This window comes from Cryptomeria japonica, chromosome 3, assembly GCF_030272615.1.
Source record: "Cryptomeria japonica chromosome 3, Sugi_1.0, whole genome shotgun sequence".
Lineage (NCBI taxonomy): Eukaryota > Viridiplantae > Streptophyta > Pinopsida > Cupressales > Cupressaceae > Cryptomeria > Cryptomeria japonica.
In genome coordinates, this window is record NC_081407.1 from 281,628,275 (window position 1) to 281,640,645 (window position 12,371).

Genomic DNA, 12,371 nt, shown 5'->3' on the forward strand with positions numbered 1-12,371 from the left:
TAACCTTGTAAGGAGGCATGGATGTAGTTGATACTAATTTTTTGGGTGTGTTAGGGTAGTTTTTAGGGAGTTTAGGGTGGATTGGAGGTGATTAGGGTCCTCCCTATTGTCTCCCTCATGCATAGGTGTCACTTAGTGATCAAAGATGTTGTTTGGCACTTCATCTCCACACTTTTTTGCCAGTTTCATGTTTCTCAAGCGCCCTCAAGGTATTTTGACCACACCAATGTGTTTTTGGTGTTCAAGGGGCTATATTATGTAACTAGTTCACTAATTGCCTATTAGCACGTTTGAAGGACTATAATGCAAAAACTTGGTAAACAAGGGAGTACAGTGCAAAAAGTGGACTAATGAAAAGGTTTAGGACTATGGAACATTAAAAGGACTAAGGCATGCCACACCAATGCTCATCTTGGCAAGGCACCCTAGTCCCTTGTGGGCGCCCTTGCCCAATTAGGTTGTTCAATAGGAGTTTTAGAGTCATAGAGGGTCAATTTGACCTCACTAGAGATGCCTATCAGTGCTTAGGATGTCTAGAGAATATTTGAGGTTTCCTTGTTATGTTTTTAGTGAGTTTGAGTGGTGTTGATGGTATTCATGTGCGATTTGATACTTGTTAGAGCCTATCCGTGAAATTTAGAACCTAAGAGAAGGGTTTGTTTGTTGAGTATAGTCTTGTAACTTCTTAGAGGGTCTTGTGTTCAATCTAATCACCTTATCAACCTTTTCTAATGTGTTTGGATACCTTTCCCTATGCCTAGTAGACATTTCATGATCTAAGCATTATGCTTAGAGTGCATTGTCACAAGTCAACAATTTATCATATGTTCAAGGTTTGAGCTAATGTTATTCCTTATGTTGCATATGTTGTACTTAAATGTTCCAAAAAAAATAAATCCATGCATTCTTATGTCTATTTAGTTCATATTCTCGAGGGTTTGTTGGAAATTGACACTCATCTGATGACTTTCGGTAGTTGCTTATTGGTCTAGGGTTGTCATTGATGGCAACTCTTCTTGGTGATTCGATCCGATGATCATGATTCATCGTATCTAAAAGCTGGAGTTAACCGGTAGACAGTTAATCGGTAAAACAAGGCATCTCAGTATTATTTTGGTTTGGAATGACTTGCATTGATTGTAGTGTTTTTGGTGATTGATTTTGTGATCTCGGTGAATGGAAAGATCCTTAAGAAGTGTGTGATTATAATATTTTGGTTTGATGCTATGTTTTGTTTGAGATTGAAGTCGACATGTGACTACACATTAGACTTCCTGAAGTTGACTTGAAGGAGATTACTTTTATGTTAAGACTGGATATATAAGATTGATTTGGCGATTAGTTTTCGGTGTAATACTATTAAGGTGATTCGTTTTGGTGTGATTGAGCGTAGTTTCACATGCACATTTGGTTTGCAGACAATCTGATAGCTGACTAAGACAGAAACAAATTATTTCTAGAGCTAGTACAGTTAGAGATCTAGTGCTTAACTGAAACTCATTCTTGCATTGTTAGATGCTATCTCAGAGTTCATTTTACAGTATTATCTCATTGTAATCAAATTGTAAGTTAGTGAGACTTCCCTGAAGGTTGTAGCCTTCCGGGTCATTGTATTTGAGCAGTAAGCTCTAGGCAGTGATCCTGAATACAAGTACATTCCCCATCTATGTAATATTTATGTACTCTTGGTCATAGTATATGAATATTGTGGGTTCCAGTCCCACTGTGGTTTTTTCCCTTTCCAGGAATCCACATAAAAAAAAATTTGGTGTTGTGGATCTGTGGTTTATTTGTTGCATGTTTATGTTCTTTTCTATTATGCATTTCTAACCAGTGGATAAAGAATAAGTTTGTGGATTTGATTTTTGGCAAATCACTAATTCACCCCCCCTCTCAGCGATCTTTGATTCTAACAATTGGTATCAGAGCCTAGTTCCTCTAAGAAATCTTAACCACTTGAGTAAGATCTGAGAGATTAGTTCAATGGATTCTGGTTTTCAAAGACAACTTAATGTGGCACTTGAGGATCTTGATGTAGCTAGAAATGAGATCTATACCCTAAAGAAGAACTTGAATGTTGCTGATGAATTCATTAGTGAACTGAAGGATCAAGCAAGTGTCTGTAGAGAGAAGAGGAATGAATTGATGGACAAGTTGAAGGAGAAAGAAGATCAGGACAAAGCTGATGAAGTTGACAAGCTTGAGAGAAAAAATGTTTCCTTGAAAAATAAGATGCAATCCATTGTGATGAGGTTGACTAAGGAGATTGAGGACTGGAAGAAGAATGAAGAGAATCTAGCACAATCATTAAAGGAAAGAGTTGATGAATGCTTCAGGCTTACTTGTGAGAATGATCAGTTGAAGCTTGAGTTGACACAATCAAGGAATAATGGTCAAGAACTTGAAAGACAGATTGCTACCTTGAGGGATGAACTTGCCACTGCTAATGAGTACAAAGACAAATTCAAAGCTAGTTCAGCAAGGCTTGATGAGATGCTGGAAAGTCAGAGACATGCAAGGTTTAGGATTTGAGAAAGGTGAATCCTCTAGATCTGGACAAGGAAATGCAAAACCTGATCAGAAGAAGAGAAAGAATCCTCCGATAAGGCAACTTTGTAAAGTGGAAAATTGAACCCTAGTGGCTCCCCACCTATGAGAGAGAAAGGAAGCCACTAGGATGATTTTCACTTGGGAGATACTTTACATTCAAAAGAGGGGTTGAATCCACTAGTTTCAAATCCAAGGGGAATAAGGATGTGAATACCAAGTGGATTGCAAGGGTTATAATACAATTTTCCCTCTTTTGTAAATAGATATGTTGATTTGTTGATTATGTAGAAAATCGGAGACAAAATGGATGAAATAAGGAGCTACTAGTTCAGGATCGCATTGTAACTTCGGATCAGGGATATTTAGACTGATACAGATCTACCCTGCAAATTTGGAGAAAATTCATCGAGACTAGGTTGAAAGTGTACTTGATCCTTCGAAAAATCCGCACGTCGAAAAAGGTTTTTCCATCTCTGCAAATGAAGCCTAACCCGCAATTACAGTTGCGCACCTACAACTTACACACAGAAAAGAAGGGAAGAAGGGTTGTGGATAGGGGTTTAGCTTAGTCAAACCTCAGTTGAGGAATCAACCTTGAAAGAAAGTAATTGCAAATGCTTAAATGTAAATGATGGAAATGTATAGCTCGTAGATTTGCAATTTGTTGATGATGATTGCTTTTCTTCTTGGATGTAATCACAAGTGTTGCATGAAATGGCATGTAACATGACAAAAACCTAACACACACACATGCTTGCAAATGAATGTTGTAATGTTTCTCCAATGGATGAATGAAGAAGACACATGAAGAAGAGAACTTGATGAACGCTTGAAGACCTTCCTCTTGAATTTTGCTTATTCTCCTTATCCTTGTATATCAAATGAGGGAATTGAATCTCCTTTCTATACATGCCTAAGAGAATTATTTTTTATCTCATTGAAGGTCGACATCGGGGAGATTAAATCCTAAAAAGAAAACTGGGTTCAAGGGTCAGATGGACCTATCTTAGGGCCACCTAAAGAGGCGGGGATAGGGGCGCCACACCCCTATCTTGCCCTATTTTGGGGCTTGGACAGGGTCTTGAAGTGATATCAAGGCTGAAACTAAAGGAGACTCAGAATGAAGGTGCACAGAGGGGCCTCAATTGAGCAAGGAGATGCAGTTGCAAAGGTGAGGGCCTAAAATACAGTCAAAATTGCAAGGGTCGCAATTTTATGACTCTACAAACCTAATGCTCATAAAGTCAATGGTAGGTGTTTTACTTGCAATAAGTTTGGTCATATGGCAAGTCAATGCAGAAGTAGGATGAATAATGGAATGATGAACAATAACAATATGAATAATGTTCCTACCTTTAACGGTCAATGTTTCATATGCAATAACTTTGGACACAAGTCAAATATGTGTAGGGAAGTAATGATTAACTTTCAGAACAAAAGATTCTACGCTTGTGGAATGTTTGGACATATCTCTAATCAGTGCAGGACAAGACCAAATCAGATGAACTTCAGACCTATGCAGAATAATGTTGTTTGTAGTGCATGCAACAAAATTGATCACATTGCAAAGTACTACAGAAGCAAAAACAGTGCTCCGGTAGACAAGAACAAATTAGATGAAAAGGGAAAGGCAAAGGTAGATGAGATCAGAGATCAACATAAGAAGATGTGGGTAAAGAAGAATGAATCTAAGGTAGATAATTAATATGTACTTGAATCTGGTGCAAAACCTTCATCCGGTAACTAGGGCTTTTGGCCTTAGGAGGAGGCAAACTCATACAAATCTTGCAATACCCCTTGACGAGATTTGTAGTTGATGGATTATAGATGACAGGAATCGAATTTCAGTTGATATCTAGGATTTAGATGGTTGATTTCAACATCCGGTAGTTAAATAGGGCATTCAGTTGGATATCTGAGGCGCATTTAGAGTTTGCAAAGTTAAAAGGGAAAATATGAGAGTCATTATTCACTTTGCGAATATTGTTTTCGAGCTACAGAACCAAGGTGATCAAGGCTTCCAGGCGATCAGTGAGCTAAAAGCAATCCAGCGAGTGATCTAGGGCATCCGACAGTCAGTTGAGGTATTTTTCAAAAAGCATTTCTAAGTTTGGTTTTTTGAAAATTTGAAATGGCATCCTTGTCCTCCATTGCTACTCCACTAGTTGTTGAGGTCAAGGATAGACCCCATCCTGAGTTCAAGAAGCACCCCTACAAATATATGAAGGTTGACCTGATTGGAGCATTCTCTTCCATTTCGTACAGAGTACTGCATATAGATGATGTACGAGCCTATATTCACTGCGAGATTGAGGAAATTGACAATGAAGAAATTTTGGACCTATATACCAACAACATCATGGATGAGATCGGGAACCCCAAGCCAAAATTTGCGTAGTTGCAGAGGAAGGGTTTCACTCAATTTGTGAACTTTCTGTTGTTCGATGAAAATAAATGGGTGAGGTATGTATTGAGCAGAATTCATGCTGAATTTATATGGCTTGACGAACCCTACAAAATTACTTCAAAAGATATTAGGGTGGTAACTTGTTTGAATCAAACCAGTGACAAGCCACCTGCTATGCAAAGTCATAAACTCTACTATCAACAAGTTAACCGGTGTAGAGTTTGATGGATGCTCAATGAAGATCAACACAATCAAGGAAGATGATGTTAAGTTTGCTACGATGGTCATAGGATACAAAGTGTACCAATCTAACTGACTAAATTTTGTATCTGACACTACAATACATGCAACCTACCAGATGGTCAAAGAAGATCTTCATTATGATTTGTGTGGTGTTCTGCTGGAGGAATTGAAGATATATTTGAAGAAAATTAAGCAAGATAAGAAACATGTCTTCAAATTTGGTTCCTTGGTTATTTGTCTAGCACTTTACTTCATGAATTGGATCCCCATAACCAACAGAGTGCAGTGGGCTTTTGACAGACTGGTGGCCCAACAGATAAAACAGGGGCTTGACAAACTTGGTAATAGAGACAATCAGAATGTTGCATTGTGGGCATTCTTCAAAACTTTTCAAGAGAAAATGAAACAAAGAGTCAGAATCCCCAAAGAAATTATGAATTATTATGAGGGGACTATCTGCTTCATGGTAAACAAAGATGAATGTCTCATGGAGACGGTTCAACCCCAAACAATGTGGATAATGCCTATGGGCTATGAGGTTGATGCAGGGACTTTGGATGCTTATGCTCAACACTTGCTTAACGCTCCGGTGGATGCTAAAGAAGAAAGGTTCAGAGCTTGCCAAGAAAAATCAATAGAATTACACACCAAGTTCATTGAACTGACAAGAAAAAGAAAAGTTGCCAAGATAGTAGAGGACATCCTTGTTCAGGAAGGTCACCCTCATGAAAAAGTCAGAGCTGCAAGAGTTGCTAGGGATACAGTTGAAAAAAAAAAGAAACAAAAGATTACACCTACTCCAGTCAAGGTGAAAATGATAGGATCTTCTTCCACTCCGGTGAAGACACCTCCTGCTGAATTAGAACCCTTTGGTTCATCTGCAAAGGGGAAAGGCGTTCTGAGGAAGAAACAAAAGCCCCAAAGAGAGTATGTGGCAGTTTCTCCGGTGCATTCTGAAACCAAGTTAGATGTGGACATTCCTAAGGCTCTGAAGAAAGGAGATTTTTCTAGGGTTATCCAAAAACCCCAATCTGGTGCTGAGGAAAGGGCTGAAGGAGAAGAAATCAAGGTGATAGGGAGAATCTCACAAAAGAGTTGCGCCTTGATTAGTAGGTTGGTAAAAGATGTTATAGTGGGATTCCATACTTGTTCACACGCTGCTCTTGCCTAGTATCAAGTCAAACAACTAAACTCCTTTGGAATGCTCCCTAACAACTTATTTTCTCCTATTACTCAAAGATCATGACTGGGATTCACTAGAGTATATATAAACCTCCAGTTGTCAAAATCTCCACATTCACTTGCAGGGGTCTAAGATGATGTTGAGAAGGTGTTTCAATTCCCTTCATGTGGTTATGTGACCGGTTTCTCTCCATTTCTCCATCGCTTTCTCTTGTTCCTATTTTCTAGGCCTAGTAGCCCTAAGAGCCCCTTTTAGCCCTACCTTCTCGTTTTTTGCCCAATTACTCAAAAATATTCCAAAGGACCCCCTAAGAGATTTTGTGATTCGAACACCCTTTTCGACACTCTTTGAGAATCGGGAGGTAAGGTTGTCCAGTAAGACCGTACCGGTATGGACCCCAAAATGGCTCTTTTTGAGGGTTTAAGGGTTTTAAGAGTCTTGTCCGGTAGGGTTTGCTAATTTCCACACCTTGTCACACCTCCTTTCTTCTATTGAGACTCCATTAGGATTCCTTCTTCCCTGCCAAACACTTGGAACAACCACATTTGATCTTCCCTGCAAGCAATGATAAAAATAACAGTCACAATCCCTAGCCGGGCTATGACAAAGCTCGCCTAGTTTATGATGAAAAATATCTTCAAAGAAACTTATGGGACACTAAAAATAATATGTATACTTTACACAGGCTCCATGACTTGAATCCCAAGGGCTTTTGAGAAAGAACAATGGGATTTCAAGTTGGAGCCATAGCTAGGGTCTTGATCCCTTGCTCAGACTGAGAGTAGTGCAGTTGAAGAAAATTTGTAAACAAGCACTAAACCTGCACTAAGAAAAAGAGTAAAATCACTTCCTAATCTCCACAACAATATGTACTAAACCACCATGAAAGGACAATACCAATATCAAACCATCTGGTACAGACTGCTATAACCAAAATTACAAATCTTATGCAAAAATCTGAAAATTGTCTTCAAATATTATTCAGAATTTGCTCATGGATCTTCCAACCCATTTAAAATTATTTTAAAAGCATTATATATTCCTCCTTGGTCATAACCAACCACCCATCGGTTCCTGAACTACCGATTTGATCATTTTTCTAAAAGTTGCTCCAAAAATTGCAAAAAGTTGTCAAGCAACAATGACAATTTTTGCTCCATTTTGCATTTTTGCAACGTATGCATTTTTACTCACTCTAAAACCCCTAGGATGGTTCCCTAACATCAAAATAACATGTCCAAAAGCCTTATGAGGCCTTACAAAGAGTTTTACACTATTTTGTAAAATGATACCATTTTTGGCTTACAAGGGCCCATTGGCCAAAACTGAGGAAACAAGCTAAAACAAGAGACAACAAAACTACAAATAACCTTAAACCACACACTTGGACTTTTCAATAGTCCTTTATTCACTCATTAACCCCAAACATGATCAATCACTCCCAAAATTTGAAAATGCAACACTAAAACTAGGTGCTCCTGCACCACAAGGTCTGATCTTGTACTGACAAGCAAGCCTAAGCGAGGAAAGAAGACAAAATTTGACTTGGATGAGGCAATATAATCCAATAAGATGGAGACCTCCCAAACCAAGTATCACATTATTCCTCCTCTGTCTACTCAGGAATTAATAGATGAAATTATAAAAAAGATGGAAATTTGAAGAACATTTCTGTATATTATGAGAACATGGATAATAAGGATCAAAGGCAGATTGAAGAAGCTGTAATTTTGTACATGGATGTATTTAGTAAATCATTGATTGAATTAGAAAAATATATTCCAAATTTTTTGTATAGTTTAATTGATGCTAGGAGAAAATATGCTAGCCAAATGGATAGAGAAGTAAAGGAGAGTGAACTAGTCAATCGGTGCACCAGTATCACTATTGAGGAAATTGACAGATTAATTTTGTTAGCGAATAAAAAGGAATTCAAGAGAAAGCATAGATTCAACAACTTGATGGTTGGAAGAGTTGAAGAAATAAGGAGAGAAACAGTGCAATCTAGAAGAAGTTTCTTACTAATAACTGACTAGTAGAAATTGTTTCACAAAATGAAGCCACTCGGTCAGAAAATCCTCTGGTAAATGATGTAAATAAGGAGGAGGGCACTCAAGATGTTGCAGAGCAACAAATTTTGGATTATGTTGAAGTTGAGCATGTTGAGGCGAATGATAAATCAACTGAGGCAGAGGTTGGTGCACCAAGTGGTGACACTGGTGCACAGGAGGAACCCAAAAAAGACAAATCCAGACAGGTTGAAGTTGAGAAAAAGGTAGAGGAAGAACAAGAAAAACTGAATAAAGGAAAGAGTAAGGCAATGGAAACTCCGATTCTTATGGCAATTGACACATCCAAAATTCAAAGCCAAGGGAGCTTTCCACAGTTTAATATCAGTTTTGACAAACCATTCAATTAGATGTCTCCGACAGAAAGGATGATTGCTCCTGCTTCTCTCCAAGTGCAAGCCAGTCAGGAGTTAGCTCAATCAGAATCAGAAGAGAAGAGACTTATTGAGAAAACAATTTCAGTTTTGGAACAGGTGGTACCAGAACTACAACTTGATGCTAACTTCAGTTCATCCGATAAGCTTCAAAACTTAATAGATCATATATCCACTTAGTTTGATACTTTGACCAATGCATCAACTAGGTAGTATATGGAGAAATTAAAAGATGCCAAAGTTCAAACATTTTTGCAAATGATCAGCAGTGATAAGGCCCAACTTGAAAAGAAACTAAAACTAATTGATGAGGCCCTAACGGAAGATGGTAAAATTTACAAGTCTTGTCTAGTTTTGATAAATTTTACTACTGAAATAGACAAGCAAATAGATAATTGTAAAGGACAGTTAGCTCATATTTCTCAGGCATATGATCCTACAACTAACTTAACTGACAATATTGAAGGCCAAATTTTGACTATTATGGAGAAGATTAGGAATTTTGAGAAGGAGAAGGAGAGAATGGTTAGGTAGATAGGTGAACTCCGGAACTTAATTGGTCCCCGGTTATACACCTTAGTGTATCATAAGATGGACTGCATTCAAAACATGTCTCGGGAGACACCAACTGAGATTGCGGCTATAGAGTTATGGTTTTGTTTCAATTTTGGAGAAGTTGTGGGTAGGATGGAACACATATCTTGAGTTTCTTAAGATGGCATATGCAAATATACTTAAGCATGTATAGATTTGGTTATCCGGTGTATGTGTGTATATATGTACAAAATATTTTGTTGCACACCCTATCTTTGGCATTGCTATCAAAGGGGGAGAGATGAGGTGAAAAATGTACAGACTGATTGTGTATGAAGTGTACAGTTCGGTGATGCAGATTTTTGGATTGTTGATCTAAGGGAGAGTCTTAGAATTCTTTCATTCTCTTTTCATCTGGTGTACAGGTTTAACGGGTTTCTACACTTATTCATTTTTCACAGGTGTTGCCATCAATGCCAAAGGGGGAGATTGTTGGCAATTGATACTCATCCGGTGACTTCCGGTAGTTGCTTATTGGTCTAGGGTTGTCATTGATGACAAATCTTTTTGGTGATTCGATCCAGTGATCGTGATTCATCGTATTTGGAAGCTAGAGTTAACCGGTAAAATAGGGCATCTCACTATTATTTTGGTCTAGAATGACTTTCGTTGATTGCAGTGTTTTTGGTGATTGATTTTTTGATCTCAGTGAATGGGAAGATCCTTAGGAAGCATGTGATTATAATCTTTTAGTCCGGTGCTATGTTTTGTTTGAGATTGAAGCCGACATGTGACTGCATGTTACACTTCCTAAAGCCAACTTGAAGGAGATTAATTTTATGTTAAGACCGAATTTATAAGATTGATTTGGCAATTGGCTTTCGATGTAATACTATTAAGGTGATCCGTTTTGGTTTGATTGAGTGCAGTTTCACGTGCGCATTTGGTTTACAGACAATTTGGTAGTTGACTGAGACAAAAACAAAGTATTTGCAGAGCTAGTACAGTCACAGATCTAGTGCTTAATTGGAACTCATTCTTGCATTGTTAGATGCTATCTCAGAGTTCATTTTACAGTATTATCTCATTGTAATCAAATTATAAGTTAGTGAGACTTCCTTGAAGGTTGTAGCCTTCCGGGTCATTGTATTTGAGCAGTGAGCTCTTGGTAGTGAGCCTAAATGCAAATGCATTCCCCATCTATGTAATATTTATGTACTCTTGGCTATAATATATGAATATTGTGGGTTCCAGCCCCACTATGGTTTTTTCCCTTTCCAGGTTTCCATGTAAAAAGAAATTCCACTGTTGTGGATCTATGGTTTATTTGTTGCATGTTTATGTTCTTTTCAGTTATGCATTTTTAACCGGTGGATAAAGAATAAGTTTGTGGATTTGATTTCCGACAGATCACTGATTCACCCCCCCTCTCAATGATCTCTGATTGTAACAGGGTTCCTTAGTAGGGCATTACAATTCTATACACACTAATGTAGGGGAAGATGTAATGGTGAAATCAACATACCCGAGTGATTTCCTAATTAGTTTTATGCCCACCTTATCGGAAAAGTCCTTAATGCAATACCATATCTATAAGTAACATGCTTGTGTTAGGTTTGGCTCATAACCCAATTCCTATCTACATCCATTTCATCCATATTTGCATCATTTTCTCATAATTATTATACCCTTATTCACATCTACTTCCATACCTTTACTCCTTGCATTAAAATTATTATTTTACACTAGGACTCTTTTTGATTGACTTGGAATTGACTTATTTCAATCTTAAGATATATAAAAGAATGAACCTATATTTTAACTTTTCAAATTCAAACTCTAAATTTCTTACCCTTTCTTCTAGTTGTTATGGATTGACTTCATACAAGTTTGTGTGATATGTTGCTATGCAATGATATTTGAAGACATTAAATATGCAATAATAAAAAAAACACAATTCAATTTCTAAAGGGATAGAGGATTAGCTTCACATCGTCATCATCATATAGGTACTAAAGGGGTTTAAGCTATGCAAACTTCACTTATCAATTTAACAAACTCCTAAACAAATTAGAAAACACCTTGAAAAGTTCAACTATCTTGGAGACAAAGGTGGATAGGTTCTCAAGTGTATATTTTATAAGATCAATCTCACATAACATCAATTGGATCTACATAGAAAATTATATTTGTAACAATTGTTAGCAAGAAAAGTGGGAATCACCTATCAAAATTTTATACCCCAAACATTCTCTATGAATTATATTTGTATCCAAATAACAACAATTTAAAAAATTAAAATTTGAATTATAATGTGATATCTATATTAAATCTCACACACGCGCGTATGTATATGTTTATTGTTGAAATTAATTACATTTATTTATTAATTTTCTTTTTGTACATGTACCAAACTATATATATACCAAACTCAATAATAAACTTGAACTTTACAACTTTCCCCCACACCGAAAGTAAAACCACAACATATCAAGATGGAAATTTACTCCATGAAAATCTTGACTTGAAATAACACGCAGCTAGTTCAAGCCATAATCATCATTCTCTATGTACATTTATGCCTCGCCCATAAACCCAAGAGCCAAGGAAATGATCAAGAACATTATAAAATGTTTTGCTACTAATTTTGAACAAGTAGCCACCAAGTGGGTAGGTCCATGTCATTGCCCACGACTAATGAAGGCTTGCAATAAAAGATAACCTCAAAAACACCAAACACAAAAATTGCTCTTTGGGTTTCCCATAGTTTATTTTTCCCCTAAAAATATCCTAGCTAAAGGTCAGCTTGTTTCCATCTCAACCACTCTCATGCTTGCATTTGTTAGAGTCCTTGGCCAAAATATGACATACCACCGCATTATTTTCAATTCTAGTACTGACACTTCACCTCTTACATATTTCATGGAGAGCCAAATGGCAAGCCCACAAAGCCTAACATCCACCACAATGGCACTCTACACAAAGATAAACCTCAACACCTAGCCCTTACC